Raw genomic sequence first — 26,147 nt, 5'->3', positions numbered from 1 at the left:
TCCAAATTGAACTTTTTCGTGAATTTGTGTCCCCCAAGCCCGAAAAAGTATAAAATAATACCTGGGAGAACCGCTTGATCTTGCGACCAAGGAGTACTTTCATGATTAGTGCCTCTGACCTGAAAAGTAAAAAGCGATCAAGGACACGTCGTTTTATTTCCATATCGAGTTTGAAACGACAAAAACCCGGCAATCTTTTCTTGTTTTTACGGTCAGAAAAGAGCTATAAGGGGACCGTCTTTTAATTCCGTTTTAACGAGTGTAAAAGAAACGCTCGGCAATCTTTTCATATTTCAGGAGTCAGAAAAGAGCTTAAAAGATGACTCTGATGTTTTGGTTCATGAAAAATGATGATTTTACTCTAAAGTCCTTTTGTCCTGCACAAAAACGACACATTACTCATACCTGTTTAAGATGGGTAAAAATACATTGAAAAATGTCCTTCCATGGTGAAAAATAAACAAACTTAGCATTCATTCATCCAAAAAACCTATAAAAAGACTTTTTACCATGTCATTTTTACCATTTTACTGTTGAGGTTGAGAAAAGGGCTTTTGACAAGAAAACTTCCTGTGGACATTGCGGAGAATCCGACCGTCAGAATCGAGCGCCGTCTCTTTCAGGTATTCCACAACATCCTCCTCTTCAATTTCATCCATTTGAAATTCATTTTTAGGTTTTAGTTTGATTTTTTAGGGGGTTTAGGGTTTTAGGATATGTTTCTCGGGGTACGCAGGTGCCCCATGGGCGACCTGCGTACCCCGACCTTTTTTATATATAGGAAAAAGGTCGGGGTACGCAGCCCGCCTTTAGACCAGCTGCGTACCACCGCTCTGTGTTCTGAACGCGGGGTGCGTACCCTGTGAAACACGCATTTTGAAACCCCAAACTCCAAATTCAACCAACCAAATTTTTTCAAATGAATTCTAACTATTGTTTTTTGGTGTGTAGGGCATTCACCATGCTAGATTTGAGAGAAAGAGAACACGAGGACGTTGATTTGGCCGCAATTGGTCATCAACCTTCCATTGATGCGTTAAAAGCATGCGGACTGTACAAATACTGGGCCATACCTGGCATGAGGGGCCAGGTGCCATTCCTTGAGTGGCTGGTTGAAAGGTGGAACATTCGGGATCAATGCTTCTACATCGGAGAGAACCAGCTCGAGATAGAGCCCTCCGACATATATTTTCTCTCTGGCTTACCAAATAGGGGCGAGCAACTGACTCTGTCCGGGACTAGGCCGGGTGGCCAATCCCTTGCTAGCCTCCGGCTAGAGTGGCACAACAATCAGAACCAGGAGAAAGGGATAGAAATCAAGTACATAACCCTGCCCGAACTTATGGTGATATCCTTTACTGTTACCAGACTCTGCGGCGCAGCCGCCTTGCACAATGCCACCGGGTCCCAAATGCGGATGGCGATAGATTGCTACCGAGGCACCATTTTCAACTGGTGCGATGCTGTGTTGGCCAATATGAAGGGCCAACTAACCAGGGCAAAGAACGGACAACTGAAGACCTTTGGATATGGGCCTTTAGTTGTGAGCTTTGCCTTAGAGAGAGTTCCAATGCTGATCCCCCAGCATCTTACTGTTCCAGTTGGGGCTCCTCGGGAGCCTAAGTTGACGAGATGGGTTGCGGTAATGGCCCGGCATCCTGATGAGGGCACAGCAGTTGTTCGATTTCCTGATGGTTACTTTCACTGGCTAGAGAGCCAGGTCTTTGCTATTCAGGATTTTCCTTATGCCGGAATGGATTTTCGGAATGATCCGGACATGGTTCTTCCACAGGGAGAACAATGGGACGACAGAGGTATTTCATTTTTCCCAAGTTTTTAAATTATGTATTTTTTTTTGTTTTTTATATATCGCCTCAAAACGGACAGCACAAATTTTCAAAATGCAGATGTAGGTCCACGGCGTCCGGCCAACCTCCGGGCTTTTGAGAGGAGAGTACTAGCTGTACCAGCACCAGCCCCACAGGATGCGGCCGCAGAGACCTTAGCCGAGCTGGAACAGGATCTAGAGCGTCTAACGGCGGGTATACCAGAGACCACCATAGATGACATTCCCATTCGACTTCAGCGCTATGTGGTCGCAGTCCCAGGACCTTTTAGGAGGTTCCTGTGTAGGGTAGCGCGAGCAGTGGTCTCGTATAGAGAGCACCACCAGTGATTGGCTAGTCACTTTGTAGACACATATGACATTTTTGGTTTTTTGTACTTATCATTTTTGCCGATCATAAGGTGTTTTTCAACCTATGATCGAAGACGATGTATATTTTTGACACACTCCTATCTATATATATATATCATTATTACCGGCTTATCTTGTTTAACATATATGATGAAATGTTTTTAAATTTACTTGCATGATTATCGTAAATGTCTGTCCAACATTCGAGAAGCAATTGCATCTGCTAATGTATTTAAAGACCTTGGAATATGCTGATATTCAATGTAATCAAATTCACGTTCCAAGAGACGCACTCTCAAAAACAACCTTAATAACACAGGATTTCTAATGGCATATACTCTATTAAGCTGTAATACAACGAGTTCAGAATCTAACCTCACTATCAAACGTCGAATTCCAAATGAAATAGATTCAGACAATAATTCAACCACTGCACTGTATTCTGCAATGTTGTTCGTCGTTTGACCGAGGCTCACCCCATGCATAGAAACTAACTCGTCAGAGGGCAAATAGATAACCCAAGTTGCGGAAGAGATATTCCGTGTACTACGACAAGCACCATCGGCAAATCCAATGTACGTTTGGATAGGCATCGACATCTGCAATATCAAGAGTAAAACCAAGATAAGCCAGAATAACGACGAAAAACACACTTTCTAAGCTAAGCACACTATCTAAACTAACAAACATACTAGCTAACCTAACTAAAAATTCTCCATACCCATCATTTAAGCATAATACCTCTTTAGGTAAAGTCCATTTCTGGGTTTACCTAAAGAGTCCCCATCAAAATCTACTAGCTCATAGGCCCCTTTTGCTAGTTTTCGCTTTACAATGTAGGGTCCATGCCACATAGGTACGAATTTTCCAGCACCTAGCTTATCGTTAGCTTGATCATATAATAACACTAGGTCTCCCTCCGAAAAACTTCGAGGGGTCACATTTCTATCATACTGAGCTTTCATTCGCTTTGCGTGAGTCTCGATTGCCAATGCAACGTCACGTCGAGTCTCATCTAATTGAGCTAAGTATAATAAACGTTTCTCCTCTTCGGAAGTAGCTGGGAGTAATTCGACAGCCATTTGAAGTGATGGGATTTCGCATTCAATGGGTAACACGGCTTCCAAGCCATAAACTAGCTGGAAAGGAGTGAACCCTGTTGAAGTTTTCACCGAAGTTCGGTATGCCCATAGCACTGAAAACAACATGTTATGCCAATTCGACCGATGAATACCAATGATTCGTCGGATCATGATAACCAGAACTTTGTTGATAGACTCAACCAAACCGTTGGCTTGCGGATAATAAGGAGTAGAGCTATCGTGGCGCAAACCAAGCTGGCTTGTAAGCTCAGTCATCATGATGTTTCGAAAATGGCTTCCATGGTCAGTGATGATTGCTTGCGGGACACCAAACCTAGTTATAATGTGATTGAATACGAAAATTGCAGCTGTTTTGCCGCTTGCGTCGAATGTAGGCATCGCCTCGGCCCATTTAGTAAAATAATCAACCGCGAGGATGATATACGCATGCCCCCCGGCCGAGTGAGGGTTACAAGTAATAAAATCGATACCCCATTTGGCGAAAGGACCAACGACAATTATAGGATGGAGAGGAGCAGGTGGTGCGCGCATCTTGCGATCAAACACTTGACAGTTGTGGCACTTTCGAACCGCAATGATACAATCTTTAAACATGGACGGCCAGAAATAGCCAGCGCGCAACACCTTCTGAGCTGTGGCATACCCAGACATATGACCGCCACATGCTCCAGAGTGACAATCATTCAAAACCCTCTCAGCCTCTTCGTGAGTTAAACAACGTCGAAAAACTAGGTCTGCCCCCCGGCGATAAAGTGTATCTCCAATAATTCTGTATTGCTGGGATTGAAACCGAATTTTTCGACGTTCCGACTTTGAAGCTTCAGGACGAAAGGTTTGGGTTTGGAGATAGATGATTATATCCCCGTACCACGGATCTAAAGTACTGATAAGAAACAAAGATTCGTCCGCAATGGACTCCTCTACCACAGTTTCTGTGTCAGCATGCGGGAAATCACACATCAATTCCGCAAAAACTAAGGATTTCTTAGATTTGGACTTCTCGAAGTCCAAGTCGAACTCTTGCAGGATAACGATCCATTTAGAGTACTTGCCCCCTACCAGTTGTTTTGTCAAAATATAAATCATAGGGTTGCAATCCGAAATAACTGTAGTTTTACGGAGAAGAATGTAGTGACGAAAACGCTGGACAGCTTGAACGGCTGCCAGGGCCAATTTCTCCACATGCGAATATTTTAGCTCAGTGGGGTTTAATGTCCTACTAAGATAATATATCACATGTTCCGCTCCGAATTCATCTTCTTGAACTAACACCATTCCAATAGTGGAATGCGAAGCTGCGAGGTATAAGAAGTAGTCCTGGTTGTAGTTGGGAGGATGCAACAACGGTGCATGGGTCAACGCGTGCTTAAGTGCATCAAAAGATTGTTGGGAAATCTCGTCCCAAAAGAATTGAGCGTTCTGTTTCAACAACCGTGTAAAACCTTTAGTGACCTCGGCGTAGTTTGGAATGAATCGGCGTAAAAAGTTTGCTTTCCCTTGCAAACTTTGGAGTTGGCACAAACTCGAAGGAGGAGGCAATTTGATGATAGCTTCGACCTTCGAGGGATCGACGCGAATGCCGGCTTTTGAAACAACAAATCCCAGCAATCGACCCGTTTCTATACAGAATACACACTTGTGGGGATTCAACCGAATACGATAATGCCTACACCTCATAAAGATTGCTCGTAAGTGGACAAGGTGATCAGCTCGATGTAAAGAATGAGCAGGCAAATCATCGAGGTACGGTTGCACAATGTGCTTGATGTCATGAAATGCGTAAGACATCGCCCGTTGAAAAGTGGCTCCGGCATTCTTAAGCCCAAAAGGTAATTTGCAGTAAGCAAATGTCCCCCATGGACAAATGAATGCCGTTTTTGGTTGATCGGCAGGTAGAATATTGATTTGATTATAGCCCGAAAAACCATCCATAAAGGAAAACATTTCACTTCCGGCACAATCATCAATAATTTGATCGATATAAGGCGTAGGATAGTTGTCTTTTGGACAAGCTCGATTTATATCCCTATAATCGATACAGATTCTTATTGTTCCTTGTTTCTTGTTAACCGGAACAATATTCGATACCTAATCTGTTAACGGGATTGGATAAATGAAACCTGCTTTCAACAGCTTCTCGACTTCTGCTTTAATCGCAGCCGCTTTCCGAGGGTGAATCTGACGCAACCGTTGCCGTACGGGTTTAGCGTCTGGGTAGGTCTTTATTTCATGAACAACAATGGTAGGATCGATTCCTGGCATTTCCTCGTAAGACCAGGCAAACACATCGCGGAATTCTTGGAATAGGGCCTTGTAAGTTTGAATTTCATCTTCTGTACATGAGGCACCTATATGAATGTTTTCCTCAATTCCGGGCTTCACTGAAATGTCAATGGGAATAGTGCGAGAAATATTCCCTAAATTCAACTCTGAATCAGAATGTTTCGTTGGATTTTGAGCGTCTTTGACATATTCAGCGGTAAAAATAGATGAAAAATCATTTTCAAAAACATCATCCTCAGGTAAAAACGAAGATCTATGATGGAGATCTTCCCATGGTAGATCGTCTACACTTAGGATTTCGCGAAGTTTCTCGTCAGATGACACGACTTCGGGAAACGCTATCCGTTCTGAGGTTGACGTGAAAAGTGATTCTTCACTGACCACATTCATTTGGTTGATTTGGGTTGAACGCGAGTCGGTAAAAGACATGACGGCTTCATAAGCAATTTCATATGGACTCAAAGGCATAGCATCACCGAATGAGTCTATCTCAGATTCAGATGGGACAATCCAAGGATCGTCGTAAATAATGGTGTCTGATGTGATCATATGAATTGATGCAAATGAAGGGTCTGCGTTGATTGGAGGGAAAGGAAAAGTTCCCAGTAAACCGGAATCTTTAACTAAACCTACGCCAACGTCCCTATAAGGGATTGTCATCTTACCGACATGCTGGATACTCTCTGAAGAGGCTGGGTCGGATGAAAAGTATGTCAGCTGATCAATGGTCACGATCTTACCGTTATGTGGAAACTTTATTACTCTGAAGACCGATGAAACGACCGCTGTCATAGCATATGACCAACTTCGACCCAAAAGAAGGTTGTAGTCTAGAGGGGCATCAACCACCTCCACATCCAGACTAACGGTTTTAGCTTCTACCCCTATAGGCAATTCCTGTAGAATACCAAACGGACGGAACCCACGGCCATCAAAGGCCTTAAGGATGGTCGGGGATTGGTTCAGCGAGGGAGAACCAAGCGATCTCCAACACTGAATCGACATAATACACGTGGAAGCTCCCTCATCAATTACAGTCCGATGAATAGGCCTGTTTTTGACTATCACTGGAATTTGGAAAGCCATTTGATGGGGAAGGCGCGGTGTACTATTTTCTAGATCGAATATTATCAGATTCGGGTCCTGAACATCAACAGCTCCGATAGCCGACAAAAGTAATTTTCGCTGTTCTGGGCATGATTGCAGCACTTCTAAAGCCGACATTGCTGAGGGTGAAACAGCTAAGTCCTCAACAATGTTGTAATTCTGGGCCGCTCTCGCATGTGGATTGAAAGCAGACCTTCGAAGTACACCCTTGGCGGGCATTTTGATTACTAAGTCCGGGTTAGGTTTTTCGATCTGTAGTGGATCGGAACCAGGAGCTGAGGTTGATGGATTAGAATGAGAAGATTCTGCTTCCTTACCATCAACAGGATTCTTACTACCATAATATTGCGACCGAGTCGCAATCCTTACATGAGACATCATCAAAATGGGTTCTTCACTGGCAGTCGAGGAAGAACCTATCATCTTACTCTCCTGCTTTGGAAATGGATCTTTTAACACAGCAGGAGTGGGAGAACCTTTGACTATTTTCACAACCTCGGCCCGATGAGGGCAATCTCTTGTAAAATGATCCTCTTCACAAATAAGACAAGGATATTGAGGTTTGCGCTTTTCGTCATTGGTTTCCGACTTTTCCGTTTTCTCCTTCGGAGTCTTGTCTGCTTTAGCCTTCTTCTTTCCTTTCTTCTTTCCACCGTTTTTTGATTTGGCCGTAGATGACTCTACAGCGTGAATATCGGCAGAAAGTTCAGGAGAAGACTCTCCTGTCGGGGAATCAGGTAAGGTGATTATAGGAGTAGTAGAATTCTTTGAAGATTTCTTCTTACTCTTTGTGTTCACCGCACCGATCATACCATCAGCGGCATGAGATCCCGAAGGAGCAGCAGCAATTTGATTCGATTTTGGAAGATCTGGAATCTTCTCGTGTAACGTACCTAACTGAGTATAAACTAAGTCAAGGTACTGCGCCTGAGCAATGACTTGCTCCTCAGTAACTACTCCGGCCTTAGCTACATCTTCAGTAATCTTCGGTAATAATGATTTAACAAACCATTCAGCTAAGATTTGGTCCGGAATAAAAACTTTCACTAACCTTCTTCGACATCTCCACTCATGAATGTGATCAGAAATATATGTGGACGTCGATTGTTTTAGTGAAGTTAATAACTCCGTGCCGTTATCATATCTGACCGGCAACTGAAAGTGAGTTAAGAACGAGGTAGCTAACTGGCTAAAATTGTAAAAAGAGGCCCGTGGTAACTCAATGTACCACTTGGCCGCGAGACCAATGAGTGTACGCTGGAAAAAACGTAAGCGGATCGAATCATCCGAGATAGAATTTGAAGCACACCAGAGGTGGTAAGTCATCACATGATTGGACGGATCCTCTCCAGACTTACCTTCGAACTTGGGTATATCACTGGGCAACTTATTTGGCATTGGCGGCCAGAACGGAAGATATTGAATTGGATCGTTCGTTAGGCGCGTCAAGTCTGGTAAATCCAAAGTTGCGATAAACGGTAATTGCCGGTTAGGATCTCTAAAACTCTGGGTCACAAGACTAGTCCCAGGAGGAGGATATCCAGGATAACTAGGAACAGGAATCGCATTAGGGATATTATATCCTCCTGGAAAACCAGGATTAACCGGACCGTACTGGGGTTGTTGAGGTTGTTGATAAGTGTACCCAGGATACGGTTGATACTGGTAAACCGGCTGCTGGGCAGCTTGCCCATATGGGTACTGTCCCTGGTACGGTTGATGAACAAATTGAGGTTGAGTAGTGACAACCGTACTTATACCAGACTGACCTATAGGCATCTGGACCGTGGTTTGAATCGTAGATCCAGACAACGGTAAAGATGTCTGAGGAGTGGTTGCAGAGACAGTAGAAACCGGAGCTGCCGATACTCCAGAACTAAGTGCGGCAGATGTTGCGGTAGTTGCAGCAGCCGTTTGAGATGGAGTACTAGGTGCAATTGGCGGCTGAGTAACTACCGAAGCTACAGAAGTTTGAACATTTGACTGGACAGGTTGCGGTTGCTGGGGTGGACCAGAAACTACGGGTTGTCCAGCTTGAGGTACCAACTGTATACTTGGCTGCAACACCTGTTGACCCTGTGATGGATCCCACACTATCATTCCGGGGTATTGACCCGTAACAGATTGGGAATACTAAGTTCCATAACCGGATTGAGGATAGGGTTGATAACTGAAAGGTACAGTTCCCATACCTTGAACATATGACTGACCTTGAGGTGGTTGATAACCTTGACTCGAGTATTGACCTTGAGGTTGATAACCTTGGGGTAAATACTGATACTGGGGTTGACCTTGACCTTGAGGTTGATACCCTTGAGGTAAATATTGATACTGAGGTTGACCTTGGGGTACATATTGAGGCTGGGGTTGACCTTGAGGCATGTATTGCACCATAGGTACATATTGACCTTGAGGCTGCCCTCCAGACACAATTTGTGTACCTTGATGTTGTCCCCCAGGCGTTAATTGAGGCTGCCCCCCAGGCGGTAATTGGCCACCTTGAGGTTGAGAAACGGGAACTGAACCTGACATCATGTAAATGTCTCCTACACCCAACGGTTGATTACCATTGTTTCCAGCTAATAACCCATGATCGACGGGTTGAGGAGATGCCCCCGCAAAGGTACCAGAGAGTGATTGATACCCGGTGGGAACAGAAGGACCGCCATGTAAGAAAGATTCAGGAGTTTGAGTAAACACGGACGACTGACCAGACATATTTACAGGAGTATAAATACCTCCAGGTGGGAAAGGAGTACGAGGTGTGGAAAAACCTATTCCTGAGTTGTCTAAATAATTAGTTAACGAAAGGTACCAAGTAGTACTTCTAGGAGGACTGTAAAAGATAGATTCACGCTCCCTGAGCTCAATAGTAAGTTGATCTTCAAGGTTAGAGACGCTTACTTCTTCCTCTGGAGCAAGCTCTTCAATAGCAATCAGACCAGTAGGAAGATTTTCGGTGATAACTCGTTCTATTCTTGGTGAATCTGGAACACTAGAAGTTGGAGTAACAGGTTCAGATATTTCAGGTTCTTCGCCTATATCACTAGTAGACGAAAAACTACCAGCAAGCTCAGAAACTGTAACAGCTTCGGGATTATAACCTGTCTCTAGACTTTGGTAATCTGGATGGACTACCAAGGACGATTCTCCTTCTTCAGGTGAACCTACTCTACTGCCACTAGGAGGAGTTACAAGGACCTTCAATCCTTCGTACTGACTCGGGACGTCTTCAGGAGATCCACCCCGTGATCTACGGAGTTTCCTCAACAAATCAGTTCCGGTAACAATCTCAGGTGACTTGCCCCGAAGTCTACGGGACTGTCTCGGTAATTCCGCCACAGCTAAAAACTTTTAACTACTACACACGAAAACAAAGTAAAAACTCAAATCAAACCACCTAAAGTCACTAAAGAACCAAACAAATTTGAATCACACGCCTAAAGAATCTAGGGCATCAAACCAAGCACAAACAGTAGCCTTCCAGACCAAAAACGCTAGTTGGAGATGAAACCCAACATCGCCGGATTCAGTACAGAAGTGGCGGGTGGAACAGTTACCCCGGCAACCTGCTTAATGAATAGACCGGCACAAGTTCCTCCACTTTAACCGTCTCGAGTGAAGTGAACCCCCCGGAAAATCCAAGTGAGTCTAGCCGACGTCTGCTCCAGGTACAGTGGGATCTTCCCTCCACCATCACCTCGGTAGAATCCTAAAGATAATGGTCACTAAGGTTACCAACCGCAACAAATGCACCTGGGGGAACAGTCTACACTCCGACAGCACGCAAGGGCAGAGTATCAAGCTCAATCCCCTTGCCGGTTCCTTGACAATAATCCAAGGTTTACCGACAAGTGACCCCTGGCTCCTCGACAATGGTTAATCCGAGGTTTACCGTTTGTAATACGTGCGTGTCTGGCGTCGTTCCCAATGAGGGAGGATTGATCCCCTCACTGGTTCGGACACGAGCTCGTGCTTCTCCTTTAAGAGGAGCTTTCCCAGAGTACAAATGAGACAATTGGATTTATTCTATCACAAGATAAGCTACTTGTTTGGTTTTGTTGTCTTGGAGAGTTAATTACTCTCCTACTCCAAGACACTAGCCTGATCTAAATTGGTGTTTCAGAGCCCTAGTAAATAAAAGTTACTAAGTTGATTTTACTTTAAGCGTTAATTTTATGGTTTTCCTTAAAGACAAAAGGTAGCGGAAATGAAACCAATGGTGTGTAGACTCGACTCGAACCACTACAAAGATGCACCTAGGATGATTTACGCTACTTTTCTCTTTCAATGAAAACTCCTAACTAAGAGAGTTGGAAGATGCAAATTTTATAGAAAACAACTTTCTTAGTAAAGACAATCAAAGAAACAATTCTCTTTATCTTTCCAAGCATACAAACATGACCACTCCTTACGTGCACGAAAATTTCTTTTTCTTTCAAAATACCTCAAAGCTGCTTGAAACAAAACTTTTCAAAGGAGATGTTTTTGTATTTTCTCTTATTTAATAAAGCATATAAATCTATTTTAACGAAAATCAATTTCAAAATGTATAAAATCTATGAAAAATTGACTCACAAGCAAATCAAAAAGAAATCTACTCTAAGCAAACCTAACGAGGCAAAAGCCTACAAGGATGATTCTAGGTTGTTTTACTTGACCAAAATCAAGCCAAGGACCAGCTAATGCAGAATCAAAAGACCAGTCAAAACAAAACTCAAATCTTTTTGTTCTTTTTGTAAAATGGAATTCAATACTCAATCAACAAGCACTTCGAAATTTGCCAAAGAGACAACTCAAAGGTAGGTTGCTCTCACAGGTAGACTTTATGACAGGTCCGACTCCTAAGAAGACTGACAAAACCAGAGAGATCTAAGGCTTGACAACTTCTACCGCCAAAGTCACTACAGGACCTACTCAAAAATCAAACCCTAGGGCTTAAACTTCTATGAAATCCACTAAAATACTCAATGCTATCGAAACAAGTTCAGGTGAAGATCTTTGACAAGAGACTAATGGATCTGGGCAGTAAAAACTAAGAAAAAGCAAAATCTAAGAGAAAAAATGTAAAAAATAGAAATTTCTTAATTTTTAGCAGGGTACGCAGGCAACCTGTTATGACAGGTGCGGGCCCGCTCTGTGCACACAGAAACAGTGCGTACAGGTACGTACTGTGCAATACTCAGAGGGTGCGTACTACTGAAAAAACCAAGAAAAACTAAATTCAATCTAACCCTAAGCTAAGCCACCCAAATACAAAATCACAGAGCCAAAAACCAGAAAATAAATGACTTTTCTCAGATCAAAGTTGCATACAAAGGAAAAGACTTTCACATCAATGGAGTCCCCAGCAGAGTCGCCATTTTTTCAGGCGGAAAGAGTCGATAGTGCGGACACAACCAACCTCCCTAGGAGCCTAAGACTCTCTAGTGACAAACAAGACAAACAAGAGCAATCCTTCTCTAAACATGCATTTACTATATAAGAAATCAAGTGTTTAGATCCTACCTGTAGTCCAACGCTGTTGTAGCAGTCCAGCCTCGCTGATCCGGATGAGCTCCTCCTTCACTTTGAAACCTGCATTCACTAACAATCAAACGATTAAATAGCACTTGATAATCTCATAAAATAAAACATATTTAACACATAGACCAAGGAGTACATGAAACAACTCATAAATAACAAGTTATTGAGAAGAATGGACTCATTTGCATTAATAGGAAACAAAAGGAACAATTACAACCTGAGCCTTGGTGTTGTGCAAGTCCCTCCCAGGGTCCATCAAGAGTTCTCCTTTACTTTGACAAAGCTCACCCACTTCCAAATAGAACAAGCAAAGATGGTAATCTCTCCTCACAAGCTTCTAAATGGGAGTCCTAATTCCAGCAACATCTACCCTTAGAAATGTTTAGCTTCCAACCTCCTCTCCTTCTGGCCCAATGCCTGTATTTATAGTGCTCAAGAGGAAGTTAATCAGGTCCACCATCAATGGGATAATCCCCTCTTTGGATGGGATAGCTCCCTTATTGATGGGATAAGTTCCTCTTTGGTAGGGGTACATGAACCATCTGGAGGCGCTTCATACACGTCAAACATACTTCTAGAAGCCTCTAGAAATGACCACAAGTAACTTTTTTAAAGTGAAACTTGCGCTTTTTGACCTTTACAGGGGTACGCACCTGCCCCTTTACATACAGAGCGTACAAGTACGCAGCTTTTGTGAACATTAGGTGCGTATACGCAGGTAAGGCCGAGAGAATCTGCGTACCCAGAGATAAACACATTTACAAAGACTTTCTCTCTTTTTTGGAGTTTGACATGGAGAGCAGAGGCATAAGACTTGCCCAGGAGGATAGCATGACTGTTGATAGAGCCATACTAACTGTAAATATCCATGGTGACATTTTTTAGTGTAACAAGTGGAAGGACTTTCATGGACGAAGGAAGAAAAGGTCCTGAATATAGCCCACTAATTGAGCCTCCTCTGAGTGATGACGAAGGAGCAGCACAAGCTTCTTCACTGAGCGCTATTCAGTTGATAAGACAAGGGTTCCCACAAATTCCTACACCACCTCTATTCTCATCTCATCCATCCACACTACCTGCATCCTCACCTCCACCGCTTACCCCCTCACCCACACCGCCGCCACCTCCACCATCGTTCAACATGGAGAAATCCATAAAGCTACCTGTGTTCAAGGGTGTAGGAAATGAAGATCTGTACTAGTTTTGGTTCGTCATGAAGGTTGTATGGGAAGCTCAGGGTATCATGGACAATCAAATGAAGAAAGCAACATTGGTTAGTGCTTTGCAAGACTGTGCACTAACATGGTACATTAAGTACAACATTGATAACCTGACGTCTGTGTTGGTAGATATCCAGACTGTGCTAAATAAGGAATTTAGTAGACCTAAGTCTCAAGCACAATCCATTGTGGGATTCAAGGAGATCATGATGAAGCATGGAGAGATGCCCGGTGATTTGGATCAAAGATTGAAGTGTACGATCCATGAAGCCAACATGAATCTGATTGATGGGTAGCACCGCGAATTCTTTGTGGCCTTGCTCCTGCCTCACCTAAGGGTTTCTCTATCACAACAAAAGATCAGGACCCAGGCGGAAGCTCTAGAAATCACGATGAGATTGCACGAGACACCAATGCAAGATGCTAATCTGGGGGTTCAGCAGATTCACGCTTAGTTGCAAAACCTTTGCCTCGAAACGTAAAGTCTGAAGAAATACAAAAAAACTTGGCCAGAGGCGCGCGAAGAAGTCTGGTGCTTGAAATGCAAAGGTCAGGGGCATGAAAAGGATCACTGTCTAGTCCTTGCGAATTATTTTGTAGCACGAGGACCAATGCCTCTCAATAGACCTAAGTCTCAAGCATAATCCATTGTGGGATTCATGGAGAGCATGATGAAGCCTAGAGAGATGCCCTGTGATTTGGATTAAAGATTGAAGTGTACCATCCATGAAGCCAACATGAATCTGATTGATGGGTAGCACCGCGAATGCTTTGTGGCCTCACTCCTGCCTCACTGAAGGGTTTCTCTATCACAACAAAAGATCGAGACCCAGGCGAAAGCTCTATAAATTGCGATGAGATTGCATGAGACACCAATGCAGGATGCTAATATGGGGGTTCAGCAGATTCATGCTTAGTTGCAGAACCTTTGCCTCGAAATGCAAAGTATAAAGAAATACAAAACAACTCGACCAGAGGCGTGCGAAGAAGTCTAGTGCTTGAAATGCAAAGGTCAGGGGCATGACAAGGATCACTATCTAGTTTTTGCGAATTATGTTGTAGCACGGGGACCAATGCCTCTAAGGTCGGAGGCTGCAGCAGGGCCAAGTACAGGGCCCGCGCTATGGTGTGCTATCTTCTAGGTAACTTGGAAACATGTGACCAATAGTTTCCATTTGCTCCATAAATTCGTACAGACTCCACAACATCTCTTCTGTAATTTTTTTTGATTAGTAGGTCATGACGAGCAAAATTTCCGTAGTTACAAATTAATGATGGACATGACACCTGCATACATGGTGTAGGAAGAAACACGGCCTCTAGACAAAGGCACTGTAGGAGCGCGAGGTGAGTATCAGGGGCACGACTAAGGCCGAGGTGGAGGAGGACCTGGTAGAGGTCGGGGGAAACTTATTTGTTACAATTGTGGAGGACTAAGACACTACGCGAGAGACTTCCTGAATTTGACACATCTTTCATGCCACTATTGTACTCAGTTTGACCATGTGATGGAGGATTGCCCTATATTGTTGGCTAAGATTCGCGAAAAGGGGGCGCAGCTTCCATAGCCTACTCAGAACCTATAGATGATGAGGGTTGTGCCTCACAAGGAAGACCCTAAGGTAAACATTATGTTGCGAAGTGGAATGACGACTGGTGAGGATAAGGGGAAGCAGTCTGCAGAAGGTGAGTGGGTCCGCAAATCACCAGAAAAGGAGACCGGGTTTGATTTAGAATGCGCAAAATAAACATTTATGGAAGCAAAGAAAAGCTTCATTGAGGCCTCTACCTCAAGAAGTCAGGAGAAACCAGTTGAAGAAATGAACCCATCCGTGATTACCATGTTCTTGGAGACCTGCATGAAACTGCTCCATGATAGTAATGCTGTGAAGGGACTGCAGGAACTAATCAATCAGTGTGCTGGCAAGGAAAACGCTATTGACGAACCGCGTGTAGTCAAAAATCTTGGTAAGCATAAGGCAAGGACTGGACGTGAGATGAGACTCACCGCGCAGATAGGAGAATACGAAATGGACTAAGTTATCTTGGACCTAGGGTCTGATGCAAATGTTTTGCCGAAACAAACATGGGAAAGAATGGGGAGACCTATGCTACAGTGGTCTCCGATTCAGTTAAGGATGGCGAATCAATAGAAAATCATCCCAATGGGGAGGTTGCAGGGGGTAACAGTTGACATTGAAGGCGCGAGCGCACTAGTGGATTTTGAAGTAATAGAGATTATGGATTATAGCAATCCCTACCCCGCACTCCTTGGGATTGATTGAGCCACTGACATGAATGGGGTAATCAACCTAAAGAAGCAAAAGATCGTATTTGAGAAGAAATCACTCCATGTAGTGGTGCCACTGGATCCTACAGAAGGACCATGCTATACAGAACTTGTCCGTGATTATGAGAGTGATGACGATTTGGACCAGAATTACAAGATAACGGCACGAGATTAGGATTGGGTGAATCTGATAGCAGACGGACGTATTGCATGGGACTGCGAGAGCTCCTACACATCAGATTCAGATGAAGAACTGGAGCACTGGCATAATCAACTGCATGAAGTATCTATGCTGCACTATAATATGATGACCAAGTCATTGCGCTATGTCTCATCAGACGTAAGAAATCTGCCTCACTATGATGGGTTAACTGATGCTGATCACCTTTTGGATGCATTTGAAAGGGAAGTGCCCGAGAAGGATCACTTCCAGGCATTGGATTGGGCACTACGCGCTATGCCCGCAAGATGGTGGGGTACGCACAAAAATAGTTTTGAGGATTAGCGTGAATATAGAAGGATGATGAGGATACACTTTGGCCACTCGAAAGTACGACTAACAGAAAAGTATGATGAGAGAAATGATCCGCACGGTCATTTGGAAAAATGGACTAAAGTATATGGATCGAAGCCTTAGTTGGAGTGGGTCCATTTGTTTTCTCATACCTTGGATGTTATACCAATGAATTGGTACTTGGAGACAAAACTCTGTCATGGCACCGAAGAACGAGATGTTTTGTGCCAAGAATTGCTAATGACGTTCAGCTTTGTGGATGGATATGAATCTATCGATGAAGCATTGTAGGAGGTTAAGACAACCATCTTTAGGATACTGCAAGATCCTCTAGACCTGATTGATCCTCTAGGTCAAGATCCTCTAGACCTGATTGGACTGCCTAGCTAAGCCACGCGCTAGAGTGTTATAATTTAACAGTGGAAGAAGAAGATGAAGACCCGAGAAAGATTAATATCCCAAAGACTGAAGGTCACCACGGAGTTGAAGGACCACAATTAGAGAACCCTGACATAACAGATCTGCTCATAACTAGAAAAGTGAACATTGGCCCGAACGTAGAGCTGAAGTTTGAAAATATTGGGGACTATTGGGACGATGCAAAAGCAGACAAGATCACCAAACTGCTCCGTGAATATCAGGATTTGTTCCCCACAAAGTTTTCTGATCTGAGAGAAATGATAGGAGACCTAGGTGTCATGAAGATCACCCTAAAACCGGATGCGAAACCTGTGAAACAAAGACCTTACCGCCTCAATCCAAAGTATAAGGAAAGGATCTGCATTGAGTTAGATAAGATGCTCGCAATGGGTATCATTGAACCGGTCGAAGAATCTGATTGAGTGAGCCCAATAGTGGTTCAGGAAAAGAAGCAGAAGGAAGAAATAAGGATATGCGTAGATCTGAGGAAGTTGAATGATGCCTGCGTGCATGATCCCTTCCCAACACTATTCACCGAGGAGGTCCTGGATAATGTTGGCAGCCAAGAAGCGTATTCATTCACTGATGGGTTCTCTGGGTACCACCAGATCAAGATCACGTCGGAGGATCGAAGTAAGATGACCTTCACGACTGAATGGGGATGCTTCCAGTATACGGTGATGCCCTTTGGTCTGAAGAATGCGCCGATAATATTTTCGCATGTAGTCATCGTAGTGTTCAAAGATTTCATTCATAAATTTCTGGAAGTATACTTTTATGATTGGACAGTGTTTGGACTGGTAAAGCGCCATGTGGCAAGTCTACGCTTGATGCTAGATACATGTTGGAGGTACCAGATCACGCTCAATCTGAAGAAATGTTTGTTTTGCGTCGCTTTTGGGATCTTGCTGGGCCATGTGGTATGCAGACAAGGCTTAATGGTAGACCCTGCAAAGATCGCGATCATAATCAATTTGGAGGCACCAAGGAGTGTGAAACAACTGCGCACAATGTTGGGGCATACAAGATACTCTAGGAAATTCATTAAGAGTTATTCCCAGATCACTGCGCTGATGGAGAAACTATTGAAGAAGGACGTCACGTTCTATTGGAATGAAGAATGAAAGAAGAGCTTGGACGTGCTAAAGGAAAAAATGGTCACCGCGTCGATCCTAGTTTCTCCAGATTGGAAAAAGGAGTTTCATCTACATGTGGACGCATCATGTATTGCGTTGGGAGCAGTATTGACACAGGCTGGTGAGGGGGACTTCGATCATCCTATAACGTTCGCAAGTAGGAATCTGTCTAAAGAGGAGAAACATTATTCCACGACAGAGCGCGAAATATTAGCTATGGTGTACGCGCTTTAGAAGTTCAGGCACTATTTATTGGGTGGACACTTTAAGATGTATACGAACCATTCCGCATTGAAATACCTGGTCAAAAAGCCTGTGTTGGGGGGGAATATATGAAGGGGGTTGTTGTTGTTCCAAGAATATGATTTTGAAGTTATTGTGAAACCAAGACACTTGAATGTTGGACTGGATCATCTGTCGCACATTGAAACAGGGGAGGAGCCTACTAATTTGGAGGAAGGGCTACCTGACGTGCAGCTCTTTGCAGTATGCATCGTGAACAGTCACTTTGAAGATATTATCCACTTGCTGATGACAGGAACGACTCCGTAAGGTTATACAAGTCAACAGAAGAAGGAACTGGTAGTGCGCGCGCAGATTTTTCTATCATTGAAGGACACTTGCACAAATTGGGATCAGATGAGGTATTGCAATGCTATGTGCCAGAGTTTGCATGAAACAGAATCCTCACTAAGGCACATAGCGACGGTGTAGGAGGTCATTATGCGGGTAAATCAACAACGCAGAAGATTCTACGTGTTGGGTTGTGGTGGTTGACCTTGCATAAGGATTCAAAAGCGTATTATAGGGCATGCAAAGGACAGGTAGACCCTCGCGTAGGGATGAGCTATCACTGAATCCACACATATCGCTACAGCCCTTCAAAAGTGGGCGATTGACTTTGTAAGACAAATCCAGCCTCCGAGAAAAAAGATGGGTGCGCGGTACATCATCACCACGACTGAGTACTTAACTAGATAGGTAGAGGCACAGCCTGTGAATGACTGTACAAGCATGACAGTAGCCAAATTCATGATTGAGTACATGCTGACAAGGTTGGGTTGTCCAAAAATTCTAATGAGTGATCATGGTACACACTTTCTTAATGAGACGATCAGCGCGATGACGGAAGAATTTCAGGTTTACCTTCAAAAGAGCACACCTTATCATCCGCAGGCTAATGGGATGGTGGAAGCTTTTAATAAAATATTGGAGAGCATGCTCACAAAAGTTTGCAATTGTCAAAGAAACGACTGGGATGTTCGTGTGCCCATGTTGCTATGGGCTTATAGAACGACTTGCAAGAAGTTGACTGGACAAACGCCGTTCAGACTGGTTTATGGTGTGGAAGTTGTGATGCCAATGGATTTAATTGTACCTAGTCTGCGCATAGCGGCATTCATAGGAATGGCGAATCATAGAGCCCTGGAAGAGAGGCTCGTGCAGCTAACGGAACTTGAGGAGGATAGATTTCTAGCTGGATTCCATCAACAGGTTCAAAAGGAGCGTGAAAAGGCATGGCACGATCGGCACATCAAACTACGCAACTTCAAGGTAAATGATCTGGTTTTGTTATATGAAAGCAAGTTTGATAAATTTCCAAGGAAATTTAAGATGCATTGGCTGGGGCCCTATGGCATCAAGGAGATTACTAATGGCGGAGCAGTTCAATTGGTAAAATTGAATGGAGAACCATTTCTAGGATGGTTGAATGGTAGCCGATTGAAGCCATACACCGAAAATCTGGCTAGATGACTACATGATGGCAGCATAATCTTAGCGCTCCAGGCAGTTAAAAGGAGGTGGGGGACTATAAACTACATTGCTCGGATTGGGGAGCTGTGCGATTGGGGAACTGCATGGAATGAAGAAATGTCATAGTGTCAGCTGAAATGCGCAGGGAGCTGCGCTATCCAAGAAGGAATCGCGCAGGGCAGCCAGAAAGTGACTATTATGGTCACTGTTCATGACTTCACAGTGGGAAAATGACCAAATGGAGCGGGGGATTGACATTTAAGTCAGAATTTAAGGGCAAGATCTGTGAAAATGATAAAGGAGCATTCAGCTCAGAAATATTATTATATTTTAGTAGACATAGGGGGTCTTGTGTTTTAAGGAAGTTGGTTTCCTATGCATCAAATTAATGTAATTTTAATGTTTTTGAGTGATTTATGAGAATAGGATCCAATTAAGTAGTGAGAGGCATATTGTAAATGTTCTCGAATGAAGGGGAACATGAGAGAATTAGGATAGTTGAGAGTTCATAGTGATTGATAGATTGGAAATAATTGTAGATCTTAAATTAGGAATTAGTTCATAATTTCTGGGATTGAGAGGATTCTTAGGATTTGGTTGAAATTATTAAGGATCTGAACCAAAATTGGTTCATAGAACCTTTTGTATAAATGTAGGCCTAAAAGGCATAGGAAGAGTTAGTTAGTGAGAGTGTGAATTAGAATTCAGAGAATAGATAGAGTTTGATTGTAAGCCTACAGGCAGATAGGTAAACAGAGGCCACTGATATTAGAAATCAGGCCTGAGAGAAGAGCCTGTGTAAATACTTGTTTACGAATACAAAAATTTGATTTCAACCCTATGTAGAGTACATATGTGACTAGATTGTAATTCTTTATAAATGAAGTGTTGTTTCATAAGATATGTGTGTTCAAATGAAATCGAGAAAGACAGAGCGCAAAGATAAATGTGTGTTTAACGCAATTCCACCAATAAACGAATGGAGGAGAGTTTCAATCAAGATTGGGGTCGATTGACTAGACGGCGGAAACCGTCGGATTGTCTAGATCGATGGATAATAACGGCAAAGGAGGAATGGTGGAGAAAATATCGTAGTCATCCGATGGAAAGAGATCCACGGTCATCGCATGGTGAAGATTCACATGCGTTAAATGGAGGAGTAAAGTAGTTTTTGTAGGCAGGAAGTTGTTTCTCGCGCATCCTCAAAGTCGTAAGCGGTAACAAGAAAAACGGACCTGTGAAAGTTATGAACTGTGACTAAATCCAATTGAAGTCCGGATAGATCACAGTCATCCGTTGGGTGATTGATCAGACGCATATCGCGTCGGAATAAGCACGAGGCTTAACACAGAAAACGGACATGATGAGGGTTTATACAACAAGGTTAAAACCTCATTGAGTTCCAATAATCATGACCATTTGATGGTTGATGGATTAGATAGTAATCGCACATGAATAAGTGTGTGTGTTAACACACTGGGCGGACCCAATGGGTTATTTAAAAGAAGTCTGACTTCTTTTCGTTCTGGTGGAATGGGTGAAAGTTGGAGATCACATGATAGCCATTTATTGGAAGGAAGAAATCGACGATGGAGGTTGAACGCGATAAAGTGAGCATCGATATATGTGCAAAGTGTTGAAGAATGGCAGAAAGGTAAGGTTAAGTGTGTTGATGTAATATTTCTATTATACGGGAATTATAATGAAAATAAATAGAAGGTGTTATGGTAAATGTTGGGATAACTGAGACTAGAGTTAAATAGTATGGTTAATATGTGTAGTGAATGAGAATTAACCAAAGGTTATGAAGGGTGTATAAGGTTCTTCTTGAAGGCTTATTAAAGTTTAAACTTTGGATAGTTACAACCGAATATATTTCTGCTTAAAAGACTTAAACTTTGGTAAAGTAGGTTTTCGTCATATGAAACGATTCCACTTAAGAATTTAATTAAGGGGACTTAAACCTTTGTTTGTGAAGGTTTTCACCATGGATCAGGTGATTAATCTCAGGACATGTATATGGCATGCGATTTTGTTTGCATAATGTGGGTATTGTCAGCTTAAGCTGGCATCGTTTGGTATCAGAGTTGGTTAAAACTCTTTTTAATTAAAGCAGAATTGTGAAAAATGGAAGTGTGATTGCGAAAGGAAAAGGAGATAAGGTTATTTGAATCTGATAAGAAGAAAGCATGACATAAGATGAGAGTAAGTGATACTCTTAAGAAGAGATTGCAGAAGCATAAAGAAAGCACAGTGATGTTTTTTTTCTTGAGGAAAATGGAGGTTCACTCAAATGTGAAGAGTGGATGGAGACTGCTTGTGAAATCATACAGGTATTGTTTTATTTAACTCTAGTTTGAGTTTTTCAGGTTAAGGATAGAGTAAAGATTGATAGAAGCAGATAGAAAAGGAAAGATGCATGTGTTCTAAAGAACAAAGTGAATGAAAGACTGGAAAAACAAGTGGCAGTGGACCTAAAGAATCTGACTGAAGATTGGATAGAGAGGACAAGAGTGTTCTCAGAAGGAAGCTGAGCAGAAGCATTTTAAAGTGGCCATAGAAATTTGGCAACAACAAGCTTTTGAAAGCTTGGAATGATCTTTGTTTAAATATCATTGATATGTAGGTAACAGTAGTTAGTGAAGCATCTCAGCAAGAAGATCATAGCCTGAAGAGTAGTGATGAAGGAAGTGAGTAAGGGTTTTTGAGAGAGAGTGGTAGAACCTAGTATTTCATTTGTGTTTGAAATACAAGAGGACAATTGTGTTCTCAAAAGTGCAGATGTGTTGAAGTCTAGAGCATAGAGTGCTCATATGGTTCCATAGGAGAGAATCTTAGTGAGGTATCATGTAGCAAGGAGGACTCGTTGTTGCAGAGACTTGTGCAGCTCATAGTGAGTGAATGAAGAACTCATAGAGATGGAGAAGAATCTGACTACTGATAGTCATAGCAGAGGTTCTGAGGAAGACCATAGCAGAAAAAAATAGAGAAGAAGGAGGATGCCAAGGCAAATGTCAAGAGGATGAGTCAAGAGCAGATTAACAAGGAGATTGTTGAGTTAAAAGAACAACTCAATGTATTAAGGATGACACTAGAGGAAAAAAAAAGACAAGGTTGGGTCTTGAGGAAAAAGGCAGTGAAATGGCCTAAGTTACAGAGAAGGCTACAACAGAGACAAGTGAAGTGGCTGGTGGAAGAACTAAGAGAAGCTGAGTTGGAAATGGAAGTTTCCATTTGTGAAGCATAACAGGGTGAAGTTCTGGGTGGATATGAAGACTTGAATACTAAAAATTCAAGTGAGACCAAAAGGAAACATGATTTTAAATCTGATAATTTGTGTATGTTTGCAGGTGAAACATGTGAAAAAGGACAATTTGCTGATATTGTCACAAAGGAGGAAGAAGACAGGCAGAATCTAAATTCTATTCTGAAAGAGGATGAGATAGATAGGTCTCATGTAAATGCCCATACACAGCTGGGAAAAGGTTTTACTTTTCAGCATATTGCAAGGACTTAAAGAAAAGGAAGTTTGACTCATGATGATGGCCAAAAGCAAGAAGAAGTAGGGAAGGATATCAAGCAACCAAGTGAAGGACTTGATGAGATTGAAGAGCAGACCATCGAAATATTTATGAGTCATGTAAAGGACTTGGAAAAGCAGGATGACTTGGTGATTCAATCATCAAGTGAGATCATGAGGTCTTGTGGTTTTAAAACTGACAAGTTGTATGTGAATGCAGGTATTGCAGAAGACAAACCATCCTATGGAACTGTCTTGAGTGAAGCTGAAAGTTTCCAAGCAAATTATGATGATGATTCTCTTTCAAATGAAGATCAAGTTGAGTTATTACAGCAGAAGGAGTTCATAAATTCCTTGCTTAGTAAAGGAAATATCTCTGGTAGAGATGAGACAGATATATCTTATGATAAAGAATTTGTTATTGGAAAGGGCAAAGAGAAACTAATTTTCTTAGATGGCCAAAGGAAGAGTGATGGACAGACATCTAAAACTATCATAGAGATGGAGGTTCAGAATTTTATTCTGATTGAGAATGAAGAAGTAGTGTCACCAAGAAATTATACTTGTGACAAATAAGAAGGTAGTGAGGATTGTACAGAGATTTTAGGAGGAATCCCAAGTGAGATGGAAAATTTATGGCATGAGTTAAGTCTTTTGGAGAAAAGGCTAGAAAATTAAAGAGTAAGTGTTCAAGTTGTAAAATCAGAACTGAATGAGAATGAAGAAGTTCACTACAGTGAACAAGAGAAAGAAGACATCATTGAAGCAGATGATGTTGAGAAGAGATCTATTGAGGATCTTATAAGTTGTTTGGAGAATGAGGAGGAAGAGAGACTTGCAGGAAGTCTCATGAGCTCTTTGAAGAGTTCAGATCAACAAATGGATATGATGATAAGTAAGGATCAGAAACCTAATGTTTTTATTTCTGACATTTTGTGTGTGGTTGCAGATTTAGCAAATGAAGAACAATTATTGCAAACTATTATACCTGTTAAGGAAGATGAGAAGCCTAATAAATATCTCATGTGTATTGATAAATTAGAAATGATGCTGGTAAAAGGATATCATGTTTCTCATGATTGATGTAAATAGGTAGGTTTTGAAGTAGATAAAGATGGAAAATCTTCTACCTATATCATAGAAATTGAAAAAGATTGTAAGCCCATATATGATGATGAATACTTCTCAAAAGAAGACAATTTTGAACTGGTAGAGAAGATGTATATAGATGCACGGCTTAATAGAGGCAATTTCAGCATGAAGACCAAAGAGATGAAGTTAAACATAGAGATTGTGATATGGATAAGGGAGAATTAGGTGATAGGAAGTCACTTGAAGTTGACATGAAGATGAAGGAAATGTACAAAGACATTTCAAAGAGGCAAGATTAGAATTGCATTCTGATGGAGAATGAGACTATCTTGTCTCATGAGGACAACCAAGGGGGAGCACATGCACATTTGGTTAATGAGGAGACTGGAAAACAGTCAGAAGAATTTGTTGTTGAGGATACGAAGGAGGAAAAGGAAGATTCCATGATAGTGCTTATCCCATGGAACGAAAATATTAAATCATTGGAAAGTGAATTTGCAGACAAGGAGTAGAAAATAGATGTTGCAGAGGGAGATATCTTCAAGTATATTCAGGAAGTTTGGGTGGATGTTGGGTTGTGTTATATTATTTCCACGACTAACCCACGTAGTGAAGCGGGGGGTTAGATCCCCCCCTTCATTGTGCCGATTGCGCAGCGGGGGGGGCAGCAGCCCCCCCTGTCCGGGGGGTTTGAGGGGGGCAGGTAGCCCCCCTCTACGGGGTTCAGGGCAACGCCCCGGGAATTTTTTTTTTTTGGACCCTATATTAGGTTGGGCGAACCTACCTATGGTTTTCGGTCCATGGTATTGGATGCTTCGGCATGTATAAATATGTATTGTAACATTGAAAGGAATATAATGAAAAATCAAGCTGGTAGTCCCGGTTTTGGGATCCAGGGGAAATCTCTGTGTATATGTGTTTTATGTGTTATGCTCTCGCATTGTTTATTTTTCTGTGATTTAGAATTCGTATGCAGGTAATTTCTGTACGGGGTTAAAACCTTCATTTGGTATCAGAGCTATTTTGGCTTCAAGGGGACGCCGTTGTTGCTGAGGGGTTTCGCTCGGGCCTGTGGTAGACCCTGTTCAGTGGGAGATCTACGAGATCGATTCTAGTGGTGAAAGAAGATGGCGAGCAGCGGAAAGATAGAGATCGAGAAGTTCAATGGTCAGAGTTTTGAGTTGTGGAAACTCAAGATGGAGGATCTGTTGGTGGATAAAGATTAGTGGATCGTGGTAGATCCAAGTACTAAACCAACGGGAGTGACCGATGAAGAATGGAAGAAGTTGGATCGGAAGGCAAAGAGCACAATACAATTGTGTGTCTCAGATTCAGTATTGCTGAATGTATCAGGGGAAGCTACGGCGAAGGCTTTGTGGGACAAGTTAGGGACTTTGTACCAATCTAAGTCTCTGGTGACTAGACTGTTCCTGCGGAAAAAGCTGTATAACCTGAGGATGAAAGATGGAGACTCGGTGACAGAGCATCTAAACGCATTTAATACTGTGGTAAGTCAGTTAGCGTCTGTTGATATTAAAATTTCAGATGAAGATAAGTGCATCAGTTTGTTGTGTTCTCTACCAAATTCGTGGGATAGTCTGGTTATTGCAATAGGTAGCAATGCAACTACTTTGTAGTTTGATGAAATAGTCTCAGCCTTGCTGACGGAGGAGATGAGACGGAAAAATATGGAGAGCCAAAATGGTGATGCCTTGTCTGTACGAGGACGGTCCGAGAATAGAAACAAAAATAAGTCATCGAGTGGGAGATCTAAATCTAGAGGGAGATTTAAATCTCCAGGAAAACCTGTAAAGGTGGTGTGCTGGAAATGGGGAAAGGAAGGGCACTTCAAAAGGGACTGTAAATCTAAAGCTCCTGATAAAGGAAAGGGATCTGATGATGCTCCTTCTGCAGAGGTGAAAACCACCTCAGATGAAGGTGGGGATGTGTACTTGGCTTCTTCAAGTACACATGTAGATCATGA

The sequence above is a fragment of the Pinus tabuliformis genome, chromosome 7 (genome assembly GCF_031772625.1).
Source record: "Pinus tabuliformis cultivar Carrire ecotype Pingquan chromosome 7, CPIR1, whole genome shotgun sequence".
NCBI classification, from domain to species: domain Eukaryota; kingdom Viridiplantae; phylum Streptophyta; class Pinopsida; order Pinales; family Pinaceae; genus Pinus; species Pinus tabuliformis.
This window is presented reverse-complemented; position numbering follows the sequence as displayed.